The sequence below is a fragment of the Micropterus salmoides genome, unplaced genomic scaffold (genome assembly GCF_014851395.1).
Source record: "Micropterus salmoides isolate LMB-PRFRI ecotype aquatic unplaced genomic scaffold, ASM1485139v1 Ms_hic_scaffold_2055, whole genome shotgun sequence".
Lineage (NCBI taxonomy): Eukaryota > Metazoa > Chordata > Actinopteri > Centrarchiformes > Centrarchidae > Micropterus > Micropterus salmoides.
Window position 1 is genome coordinate 24815 of NW_024041213.1, and position 12407 is coordinate 37221.

A 12407-nucleotide genomic window follows, 5' to 3' on the forward strand; every position below is an offset into this window, starting at 1 on the left:
TTATGATCTCCATCTCCCTTTCTTCTGCAAGAGTTATCTCCTTTCCCCCTGGCTGGCAGTTCCCGCAGCGACACCCTCCACATCTCGGCTGACAGGCGGCTCCGATGCTCTCCCACCTCCACCACTTCAGAAAGTCTTTGCTGCTGGTGGCTGTGTTAGACTGGGTCTCGGGGTGGTCGGGATACTGGCAGGAAATTGGGTCTGTCTTGAATTCGAGATATTTGACTGCTGAAGTTCTCATTGATCTGGCGAAGTGAGTCTTGGACGAATGGGCCATCAGGGTGACTTCCTCAAAGAGGTCTGGATGCATGCCCCCGACTGTCTTGCCTAGTGGACCCTCCCAGAGCACCAGGTCACCAATTGAACGGATTTTTTGGGGCACCAGCTGGCCTTCTTTGTGGCTGATCAGAAGCTGGATTTCTCTGGGTCTGATGAAGTCTTTGAGGGGAACATCAGGAAAGATTTTCTGCAGCTTGTCAGGTTGAACATGTCGGTGCACCTCTGCAATTTTGTCAAGTCCGTAGCAGATCAGTTGGTGAGACTTCAGAGTTCCTTTTGGAGTCCTGACTCTGATCTTGAGGAGGTAGCGCTTTGTAGCGACAGATACTTTCATCCCTCCGACGCCATGGACGACTAGTGCGACATCTTCACTGCGAAGGTTCAGCTTGCTTGCAGCTCTGTGGGTTATGTAATTTGTGTCAGACGCCAGGTCAATAAGTGTTCCGATTCTTTGCCCGTCATTGGCAGTGACGTTAAGGAGCATCAGGATCACAGGGTACTCGTGCAGACCAGTCTCCTCCAGAAGGCCTCTCTCTCCTCTCTCTGCTGCAGTGGAGTTGTATGCTCGAGATGCGATGTTGCAGAAAGCATTGCGACACTGCTGCGCTAGCTCAGGTGAAAGTTTGGAAAGAAACTCTTCCTGGGCCTCGGTGTAATTTTTCCCCTCAGCTCTCACCGGACCAAACTTGGGTCTTTGGGACAGCTGTCTGGGTAAGGGACAGAGAAGGTAGTGGTGTTGGTCTCTGCACTCTGGATTCCCACACAGGTAAGTAGTTTTTCTGCAGGGTTCATTGTGGATTTCGAGGCACCTCTTGCAGGCTCCGAGCTGTTGCACTGCGTCCCTCTTTTCCTGGAGCTTTGTGGTGGTTCTAAACCTCCTGCAGATGTAGAGCTTTCTTTTGTGTTTTGGATCTCCGCAGATGATGCAGCCTCCTAATTCACTGCTGGATTTAGTTGTCCTTGTTCGGGCATACTTTGTTTGAAACCTGGTCTTCTCCTTGGCAGGGTCGATGTCTCTCAGCTGTTCTAACTGCTCGTAGATAGACTCTTGGGATTGGAGGTATGCCAGTAGCTTGTCAAAGCGGTTCTGGTGGCTTACAGCATTTCTTGGGTCAGCAGCGTGGGTAAGCCAGTCTTTCTTCAGGGACTCTGGCAGCTTGCTCTCGATGGATTTTATTACTAGTGGGTTTTTTATGGCATCTGCATTGCTTAGTTCATTTAAATCATAGAGGGCCTTTTCCACTGCTTGGATGAGCTCTACGATTCTTCTTGGGTGGTTACCACGAACAGGTGGGATAGCTTGTAGCTCCTCGACAATCTCAATAGCGATGGTGGCTTGGTTTCCGTAGCGGTTCTCTAGGACTCTGAAGATCTCGTCTGCTGAGGTGTAAGTAGAGAGCCGTAGATCCTTGGCCACTCTTTCGTCGAGGCTATCAAGTAGTTGAAATTTCTTCACCTCTTTGGATCCGGTTGGTTCACCTTGCTTCTGTAGAGCCTCCCATTCTTTCCTCCATCTGTAATACTCACGCTGGCTGCCGGTAAACTTTGGTAAAGCTGTGGCTTTTAGCTTTATGGCTGCAACAGGGGCTGCGCTGTGGGCTGTGACAGGTACTCTGTTGCTGTCCTCTTTAATACTTGCTGCTCCAATCAGGGCGGCCTTCCTCGACACCAGCTTGGGAAGGAGGGTTTCGAGCTCCGTTAGCAGACGATTGAAATCTTGCTTCTCGGCTCGTGGAGCCCAGCGGTTCCAGGTCTGGTGCGCTTCTTTGGCTTTGTGCACCAGGCTCTCTAAATGGCGGAGCATAAAGTCATATGCCTCCAGGGGTGTGTCAGGCTGAGTGGAGGAGACGTTCTCGCACTCTGCCTCTGCAGCTTTTAGAGCAAGGGTCAGTTCTCTTTCACCACATGAGGCCCATAATGTCTCCTGGACAAGGTGCTTTACCTCTTTTAACTTCTGCTCACACTCTTTCTCCGTCTTCTCTATGTCAGCTCTCTGTTGGTCGCTTAACTCAGGTGCGCCCTCTGCTTCGGTTCCTTTGCCCTGTGCAATGTAAGCAGCCTCAAGCTCCTCATTTGCATCCATCACTTTAGCGCCCTCTGCTGTGAGTCTTTTGAAGTTATCTTGCAGCTCCTCCACAGACATCTCCATGTGGGTCCTCGTTATATGGTTGGTGAGTCGGGAAAAAAGTCTCTTTACTGTAGTTCGCTCTGTTTTCAGCTCTTCGAGTGACTTGGACTCGGCCATGTTGCCTTTTTTGGCTGTTGGACTGACAGGTGAACGGCAGGTAGTTGATTTCCTCCAGGCCCCCAGGTGGAGTCTTCTCCCTCTTTGTGGTGGGCTCTTGTGGAGTCTTCACTTGTCACGGCCGGTTTCCTACTGTCAGGCCGGTTTTTCACTGTCAAGTGTTTCTTTTAACTGTGAGGTGTCCACACTTGAAAGGACCAGACTTCGGATTTCACTCAGAATAATTTATTTGAATAATTGAACAGGAGTTGAACAGTATAGGTGAAAAACCTTTAAACACAGAAATAAAAAGCATTTTGAATAAACAGGTATTTCCACAGTAAACACAAGTCAAGGTAAATATTTCAAAAACGGTAAGTATATTTAAATTCAATATTATTCTTCACATTTCACCAAACTAATTATGCATTTTAATTAATCTTTAACAAAACAATTTTGGCTTACTATTTAAGCATTCTTTTACACAAATTAGGTAGAAAACCCACACATTTTAACCATATATATCCATGCATTTGAACATAGTTTCTCCCTCTCTTCAACCATGCAGCGACAACTTTAACACACCCATATTAACACCTAAACAGAAAAGATTTAAACAACATTCAAGTGAGCTTACCGATAGCCCGTCAAAATCAAAGTCTCATTCCCCGCAGTGGATGTGTGCTGCTCATTCCGTCGTGTCAGTCCCTTTCCACCAGCCAAATGACTGCGTTATATGCTCCCGCTGATTGAAGTGTGTGCGAGCTTCTGATTGCTCAATCTAATTCACCTGGTCGAGGGTGCGCCAGGGCGCGCACGCACGGTCACACGCGGCTGCCGATGCAGAGCGGGGCGGCACGCAGGTGAGACGGCATGCAGGAGGAGGCGGGCACACGGGAGACAGGCGCACCTCTGCCAGATCAGCGCGACAGGGATAGATATTTTATCACTTTACTTCAAGCAAACAAAGACATGCTATATAACATTAAACATTACTATAAGCTATTATTCCATTTTACATCACTAATTGTAAACGGTGACTAAAGTGTATTCATAACGAGGCAGAGTCGGTGGTTATAATGTGTTATGGAACATGGTCGGAGATTCTTGGCGCACATTGATATAAACTGGTATTACTATTAGTTATAAAACATTAAATCAAAAGGTCATAATATGTTATGAACTTTGCTATAGCGCCTAATGCATGTTTGTAAGTGATTATAACAACTGTTATAATGTCTTATGGACACATTATATCATGTTATAAATATATGCATAAGTCATTATAACGATGACCTTCATAGAAAGTGTTACCAAAATGTTTTGTCAGAACAAGTTTTAGAAATTCATTTTAAACAAACCGATGGTAAAAATATCCAGTTATTAGAGTTCCCCCGATGTATTCTCTTTCATACTGTGATTTAAAGAGCGAGTGCACCATGACTCAGTAATGTGTGTGTGTGTATGCAACCTGAGACATAGCATAGCAGACCTATGTAGGAGTAAGAGCGACAATTATTTTAAAACAGCTCTCTGGAGCTCTTTCCGAACCCCGAGACGTAGGCCTAATGTAAGTATAAGTGCATTTCCACCAGATGCAATTTAGGTGAATTATCAGATAATGTCAATGATTATGAAAAGCTATTTTCCACCTTCAGTAGGTAGATTTGGTCCAACTCTGCCTGGGAACCAGACTACACAGCACAGCACAGTTATATTGTGTATCTCCCATATCAGACACTCAAAACATTTTTTCTGTTGCACTCATACATTTTAGTTTGGGAAGTAAGGACAGATATGAATACTGTACAATATGAGTCACCTACACCTACTTTATCATGCATATTAAGTGTCCTTTTTCTATTGTTTTTTGAAGATGTTGCTGGGGATTTGAACTGAACTAAACAATACTGTAATATCAGCTCACCCTCTAAATAAACGGGCTTGTGGTTCCCAAATGGGATCAGTAACAATGAAACAAACCTTCTCATTAGGATGTTGATACCACTTTCTATGAAGGTCATCGCTATAATGACTTATGCATATATTTATAACACGATAATGCGTCCATAAGACATTATAACAGTTGTTATAATCATATAATCAGTTCATAAAGTGAAGAAACATAAATAAAAGTTGTTTTCCTGCGCAAAATGTGTCACTTTACTTAAAGCAAATAATTACGTGTTATAAGGTCTTATAATTAGTTAATATGGTATTATGTCCACCTGTAATATATTATACAGGGATAGATATCTTATCACTTTACTTAAAGCAAACAAAGACATGCTATATAACATTAAACATTACTATAAGCTATTATTCCATTTTATATCATTAATTGTAAACGGTGACTAAATTGTATTCATAACGAGGCAGAGTCGGTGGTTATAATGTGTTATGGAACATGGTCGGAGATTCTTGGTGCACATTGATATAAACTGGTATTACTATTAGTTATAAAACATTAAATCAAAGGGTCATAATTCATTATGAACTTTGCTATAGCGCCTAATGCATGTTTGTAAGTGATTATAACAACTGTTATAACGTCTTATGGACGCATTATATCATGTTATAAATATACGCATAAGTCATTATAGCGATGACCTTCATAGAACCCAATCGTTCTCTAGCGGTGACCCGTGGGGCTCAGAGCAGGATGGGAGGGCTCAGTTCTGCTGGGCATGAGGGAAACTGACACTCTCATTATAGCAAAACATTCAGGCTAAAAAGAAATTATTATTATTATTATATTATTATATATTTACCACCGGTGCCACAGGAGAATGCCTTGATACCATGTGCACACACACACACAAGTATGTGTGTATGCATCTACACAAGCATGCAACCTTTTCCCCACACACACATGAGCTGTTGCAAGGTGTAACAATCTAATAGGGTTACCTCATTTGTCAAGAGCATGTGTCAATTGTGGTGAAAAGCCTGATGGATTCACCCTCTATTCACCATTGATTCTTTCCAAACTAATTCCCCTGATGAATCGCTGTGGTAGTCTGCTTTCAACGAATTCTATCATGCCTCACGGGGTTTTATAGAGCAGCACGTAGCCATGCCTGGAATGTTTTCTCTTAGATCATGGTTCAAGGAATAGATGCATGATGAATTTGTGAGGGGAGGCAAGATGATAACACACATGAGGGTGACACTTCTTAAAGATGAAGGTAGTGAATGTCAAAATTAAACTGTAGGTTGTTTGTTGTTGTTTACAGAAATGTTTATTAAGAGCACTATGTGGTATAGAGCTTTCTCAGAATAAGCAAACTGCTAACTACTTTAAAAAGAAACTTTAGGGGTACTCTAAATATAATGGAATGAAGCCGTGTTACTATTGCTTTATACTTTACTGTTAATAATGCTATTATGCAACTGCATCCAGGATCTATTCCAAAGTTTTATATATCTCCCTGTTGCTTTTATGTAAAGCACTTTGAATTACCTTGTTGCTGAAATGTACTATACAAATAAACTTGCCTTACACATTGTTTGGTAGGTGATCCTTGCAAATTTTTAGCATCTTTAATCCAAAATGAATAAACACAAATTTCTTAAGTGTCATGCCAACAATTTACATTAACCCCCATATATAGTATATAATATAAATGGTTTACGACACGCTGCGATGGACTGGCGACCTGTCCAGGGTGTACCCCGCCTTTCAGCCGATGTCAGCTAGCACTGGCTCCAGCCCCCCGTGATCCTGTACGCAGGATAAGCAGTTGATGATGGATGGATGGTTTACGACAAACTATAATGTAGTTATAAACAGATATAAATCTTTATTAATGTATTTGTCAACCACCATAACTCCTCTAGATGGTGCCCATAGATGGAGGCTGGCTCTATAAACCGAATAAATGAGACACCTTATAAAACGCAGTTGTAATATAAAATCACATGTCTTTATAGGAGCAATTATAATTGAAAGTGTTCTTACATGCTAAATTTACAGAACTTATTATTAATTTGTAACATTTAAGTTGCTGATTCATGTCCCCTTGAGTAAATTTAGTTCCTACCTGCTATTGTTTTGTGGGGGACAGTTGTAACAGATGCAACAATAACCAGATGTGAACTCTGAGAGGGAGAAGTTGGGTGTCTTACTGTGTAGCCCTGCTGGTGTTCATTGAAGATGATGATTCAAAGACAAGCAGTAACTGGCTTATTATCCACGGCGTACAGTGACTGGAGAAAACTACACCATCATGAAAACAAGGTTACACAACTTTACTCCCAAGATGAAGCTTCCTGCATTGATGTAGAGAAACCATCATATAATTTTTCCACAACAAAGGAAAACTGAGTCACATAAGCCCCAAACTGCAGCTCTTACTAACCTCTCCAGTTAATTAACTTTATGTTTCACGGAGGAGGACCGGCTCCAAGGACCTCATATCCATAAATAATTAATTATTTAACAGTATAACCTATGTTTGTTGCCAGCGCAATGGCACCACTTTAATACTACCAACGAACCCACAGGCTCAAAGTGTTTGGCTGAGTCAGCTTTTACTGAGAGGACAGACTAGTAATGGGCAACTAAAGCAATATCCACAAACTTCTCTCAGCTAGATGAACATATCTAGGATCCACTGAGATTTCTCTAAAAGTCACAATAATGCAAGGAGAGTTGAAAGATTGGTTGCTTTTCAAATTTCCTCGCGCTTTCTTGCTACCTGGAAAATGCTAGTAATGCAAACGTATGCTACACATTGCCACTGAACTGTTCAATGCTCTCTGCCTTGAGGTGAGCAGATGGACAGCCGGTCTTCACTGCTGCACATCTATCAGCTCTCTCTAGGTTGTTTCCAGGTCCTCTCCATCCAACACTCCTCATTTTTGCTTGTCCCTGATGGGATATTGATCGTTTTCGGTGAGCTTTGACTGTTAATCTGTCAATCTGAACCCTTGCACCACCTCAGCCTTATGAAATATTTACACTGACTAGCCAGGCCAATCTCATAGATCAATGTCTCTTGGTGAGTGAGGAGAGAATCTGAATTTTGGCATCCTTCAAATACAAGTAAGCCTCTGTTAAATTCTTAAAGGTGTTACTTCTATACTCATTCAGTCATTGCTACCCAGCTGCATACAGAATTATCCCTTCATGTGCTTGGTTGTGGCTGTTCAAGGAGAAGAATAAAAGTGTTTAATCAACCAAGCCACTGAAGAAAATGGAGCAGGAAAGCCTTGCAAGTGAAAAAACAATCCTGAAATATTGGGCTCGGGAGAAAGAGCAGACTTTCACCTTCAGTTTCACAAAGGCTTCTCAAGATTGCTTTACAAATCTTTGCCTTGAAACAGGAACTTCAACAAATGAATGAATGTGCAATGTGTCTCCAGCGGCCATAACAATACAAAGATTAGGAGGATGTTTTTGGACTGAGGCAGCAAATTAGCAGATTCACTACAAAGCAACAGTGGTTTGCCTGACGGCATTACAATGAAAGAAGATAAAGGAAGGATTACACAGGAGGCGAATTAAGGAAATTGTAGACTCTGTGTGTATGATTTGTAGGGGAAATCGAGATTTCAGAGTAGTGAAGAGGGGAAAAAAAACAAGGAGGAAGCAGATTGAAATGGAAAGAGAGCTAGAGAGAATGGGGTCATATAATTTAAGGAGTGTTATACCATAATAGATCAGCCCTATGGTCTGATAGAGCAGGAAACTTCTTCACTGATGGATGGCTTGATGTCTATATCTTAATGGGCTCTATTGATAGAGGAGGCAAAGAAGCAGAGATCTATAAAATCTATACGTATCTGGACTGTGTAAACACCTCCTCCATCTTCTCTTTTTTGGAATTAAGGAGAATGCCATGCGAGGAAAATAGCACAGATTTATCTAGATCCCAGTGTTTTATTTATTATCCTCTTCAGTTGTTTTTGTTGTTGCTGAGCTACTCTCCAAGACTCCTGCTTCATTTCTCTTACTCAGGCACCATGATATCATACTGCTGACTAGCTGACTGTGCCAAAAAGGTACACGCTCCCCCCCCCCCCTCTTTTCTCTTCTTCCATGTCTTTCTCTCTGAATTCCTTCTTTCCCCAATATTCTCCCTCTCTTCCATCATCCTAGCCACTAGTAAAGTTTCCAACCAACTGTAACGCAAATTTTGACTGAATTCCCAGAAAATCAAAAAAAGGAAAATGCACAATAATGCCTGTTACATACTGTTAAGAGTTGGTTCATCGAGATAAACAGCTAGTTGTGGCTAATTCTTTAGTCGTGTAAAATGAAGCACAGCCACAGAAAAAAAGTGAGAAAGATTAAGGTCCTGTGGCTTGTTGGGGTGCTATACATTCAGTCTGCAGTATAAATATGTCTATTAGCGCACGCACACACACACAGTTACATAACATTATTTCAAGTATTAGATTTATTTTCAGAGGTCTGATATCTAGTTAAAGTTGCATTTTTCTGTTCACACTTTCAGGGAAACTTTGCAATCATGTCATCAGCTCACCACATCTCAACTCCCACAACCATACACATTGCCACTCCACTGATCATTTATATTAATGCTGCTCCTGATGCACACTACCGTAAACTCTCTTCACCAACACAAACCTTTCCTGTAATAAGACCCAGCACAAGCCATTACAGAACCATGTCTGGTTGTTTGAAATGTTTTTTACATTTATTGAACGAAATGCCCAGACACCACTCTCAGCAGATATATTGTCAAAAATCTTGAAACTTTTATCTCTAACTCTCAACAGCTGCAAAGTCATTGCAAAGACATCCTCAGAAATAAGATAAATATAATGCACACGCAGTATATGCACCGTGTCCCTGCTCTGCTGACTCACTTTGGTGGTCACGATGCAGATCGAAGCAGGAAGCTGATGTGTAGAGGCTTGAAGAGAAACTGACAGAAAGAGCTGACAGCTTCTCTGTTTGCATGACTAACAACATAATCTCACTGCCAAATTGTTAACAGTACATCAAAATGTTTACTGACAATATGCAGTACTATGGCAAAGATAATTAACTAGGCTGCCATTTAGGCAAAGCAAAGATGCTTTATTTCAATGACAGCAACAAGCAACTTCAAGTCCCAGTTCAAACTGTGTGCAGTTTTCTCAGCACTGAAATCTTCACGTTTGAGCTGTTCTTATTCAGACAGTTTAGTGTGTGTACAGAGGATTTCAGGAGTTCTTAGTCTCATTCACAAGTTCTTTCAAAGCCTTGACTTTTTATTCTCCAGAGTAAAATTGGAAAATTGTCAAAAGGCATGTCCTTTTTCTGTTGCTTTCTGCTGAGCCATTTCTTTTAGAAGCTGAATGCTTGCTTTGAATTCTTTTGTATTTGTTTCTTTTCAAAAAGGACCGAGTTGGCCAGTTTGGGTAAATACATGACATTAATCACCGCAAACTTTGAAATGCCTTGAGCTATTCATGAAATAGCCTTTGACAAGCTAGTAAAAAAAATGCAGTACAGAAAAACTTGAAATCATATTTCATTGCTCATTTAGCATAAAACCATCACATCAACTGAATATTAGTGTCAAGTTCTCTTTTCCCATGCGAAAAGCACACGATGGTGGTCATAGGATGACTGTAAATTCATCCTGTTTTGACAAACAACTCATCATTCAACAGGACAGGCAGGAGGATTGTTACTTCAGGATAACACTGGAGGGTTGTGTACTAATGTAGCAGGAGGCAACCTTTTCATTATTTCCTCTTTTTGTCTTCAGTTTGGAGGATTGCGTTAAAACTGCAATTAGAAGCTGTCCTTGAAATAAGGTAAGAGAGGAACACATCTCCAACGTCAGATTTTACTTTATATTTACACATAGATCTTTAAACATTTAGTTAAGTATAGTGTTGGTTGGTTATGGTTAAACTTGGTTATGGAATGATCCTGGTCATGATTTAAAAATACCAAACAAACAGCAGTCTCCTGTATTAGGGTCAAATGTAGGGCTGAAACGATTCATCGATTAATAAAATGCACCGACCAAATTCTTTGCATCAATGCTTCATTTAATCCATATAACAATACAGCACACCATTTCACACGGACATTTATTGCTGTCGCACATCGCGCTTACGCTGTGAATGCGACGTGATTCTAATGGCGCTGTTTGCAAAGTGGAGGAAGAGAGAGAAAACAGCAAGGGACAAAGAAGAAAGTGTCCAAAGTATGGGATTATTTCAAACTAAAGGAAACAACAACTCTGTAATGTTACCGTCCGTAGCTGCACCTTTTAACTCGCCTCCAGCTCTCTCTGTAGCTCAGACCATCCCTGCTATCTGCTAATCCATCCTTGGCGCGCCACCAAGCAAAAGTACTTTTTAAACGACGCATCAATGAATCGTTGAAATAATCTATAGAAGCTTCGAATACTAAAATCATTGTTAGCTTCAGCTCTAGACAAATGCAAATCATGGATTTCTAGAAGAAAGATTGTCTATACTAAAGCTTTTGACAAATACATCATATTAACATGAGTTAAGGTTGGCTTTTACTATTGAGAATATTTTTGTACATTAAAGTTTAGGAAGTTTTTGCTTTTCTTGCGTTTTGGGATTTAAAAAAAATCTTATTAAAAGGTCTATTCCAAAGCATCTCTATCCTGAAAAATCCATTTTCTGCACTGCACATCACTGCATTAACAGAATAATAGAAGCACACATCCACATGTGACAGCTCAGATTGGAACATTGTTATCATAAATGGACTGTTAATATAATCATTGGGTGGACAGCTTATCTTATAAAAAGATCCCAGACAAAAAATATAATTACATTTGAATGTGTTTTTATGTGAACATTGACAGGTGTGAATCCAGCATCCAAATGAAATGTAGACTGGAGGAGGATGATTGAAAATTTCCTTTTCAAATTAAGAATTGCATGCATAAAGTGATGTTTTTCATTTTTCTTTATCTTCCTTTTAGTCTCCTTGTCTTTTATATGCATGCTTAAAAGCTGCTGTTCCTCTGCGTCACTAACCTCAGGTACGGCACACAGTTTTACCACAACTTGAGTTCCTGCTTGAAGGTCAACATCACAATTCAGCATTAAACATATTTTAACCTTCTGTGGCTGAGCGAGAGTGTTGGCGTCGGTCTCTGCCAATATTTGCCAGTGTAGCAGCTGGTACAGTGGAGAGAGAGAGAAACAAATAGAGACGACATATATTAAAGCCTAACCTGCACCGCTGCACATGAGCTCAAATACATAGTTCTTTGGAGACAATAACAAAGCTCACAGTTAACCTATCAGGCCAATATTGCCTTCAATTAAAACGTTGACACCTACTTATAGTTTTCCACTTTAGCAGTCATTCATGTATAATACTATTTTTTTTGTTTGTTTGTTTTTTTTTTATCTCATACATACGAACAGAGGACCGATTTCATTTGGGCGCTGGATGAGTTTACAAAGTAGCCTGTAAAATCTGCAATTAAACCTGCCTCATGTAGACATTACATCCTTGAAAATCAATTAAAGCCAGTCACATTACATTTGCTAACAGTCTAAGTCAGTGGTTGCCAACCTAAGAGATGGGACACCACAAGTCTAAGGGACTGTGAGATGATTAACAATTTAGGAAAATGTAATAAAGTAAAAATATTTGTGACGCAAAGATTATGCACCTTTTTGACTCTTGTGAATGCACACCTTTGTTTTAATTTAACAGTCTCAGTGGCTCATTTCTCTTTAGATAAACTACTAACAATTCATAGAGCAAGCATGTAGCAAGAGGTGGCTTCAATTCACTTTATGCCAGAAGCAAATAAAACTACACAATACTTTTGCCTTTCCAGGTGGTCAAATTCTTCTGCCATGACTTGGCAATGGGACAATGCAGATTACACAGTGGACCCAGACAAATCCTAGTTTGCCGTCTTGTGAGATTTACAAA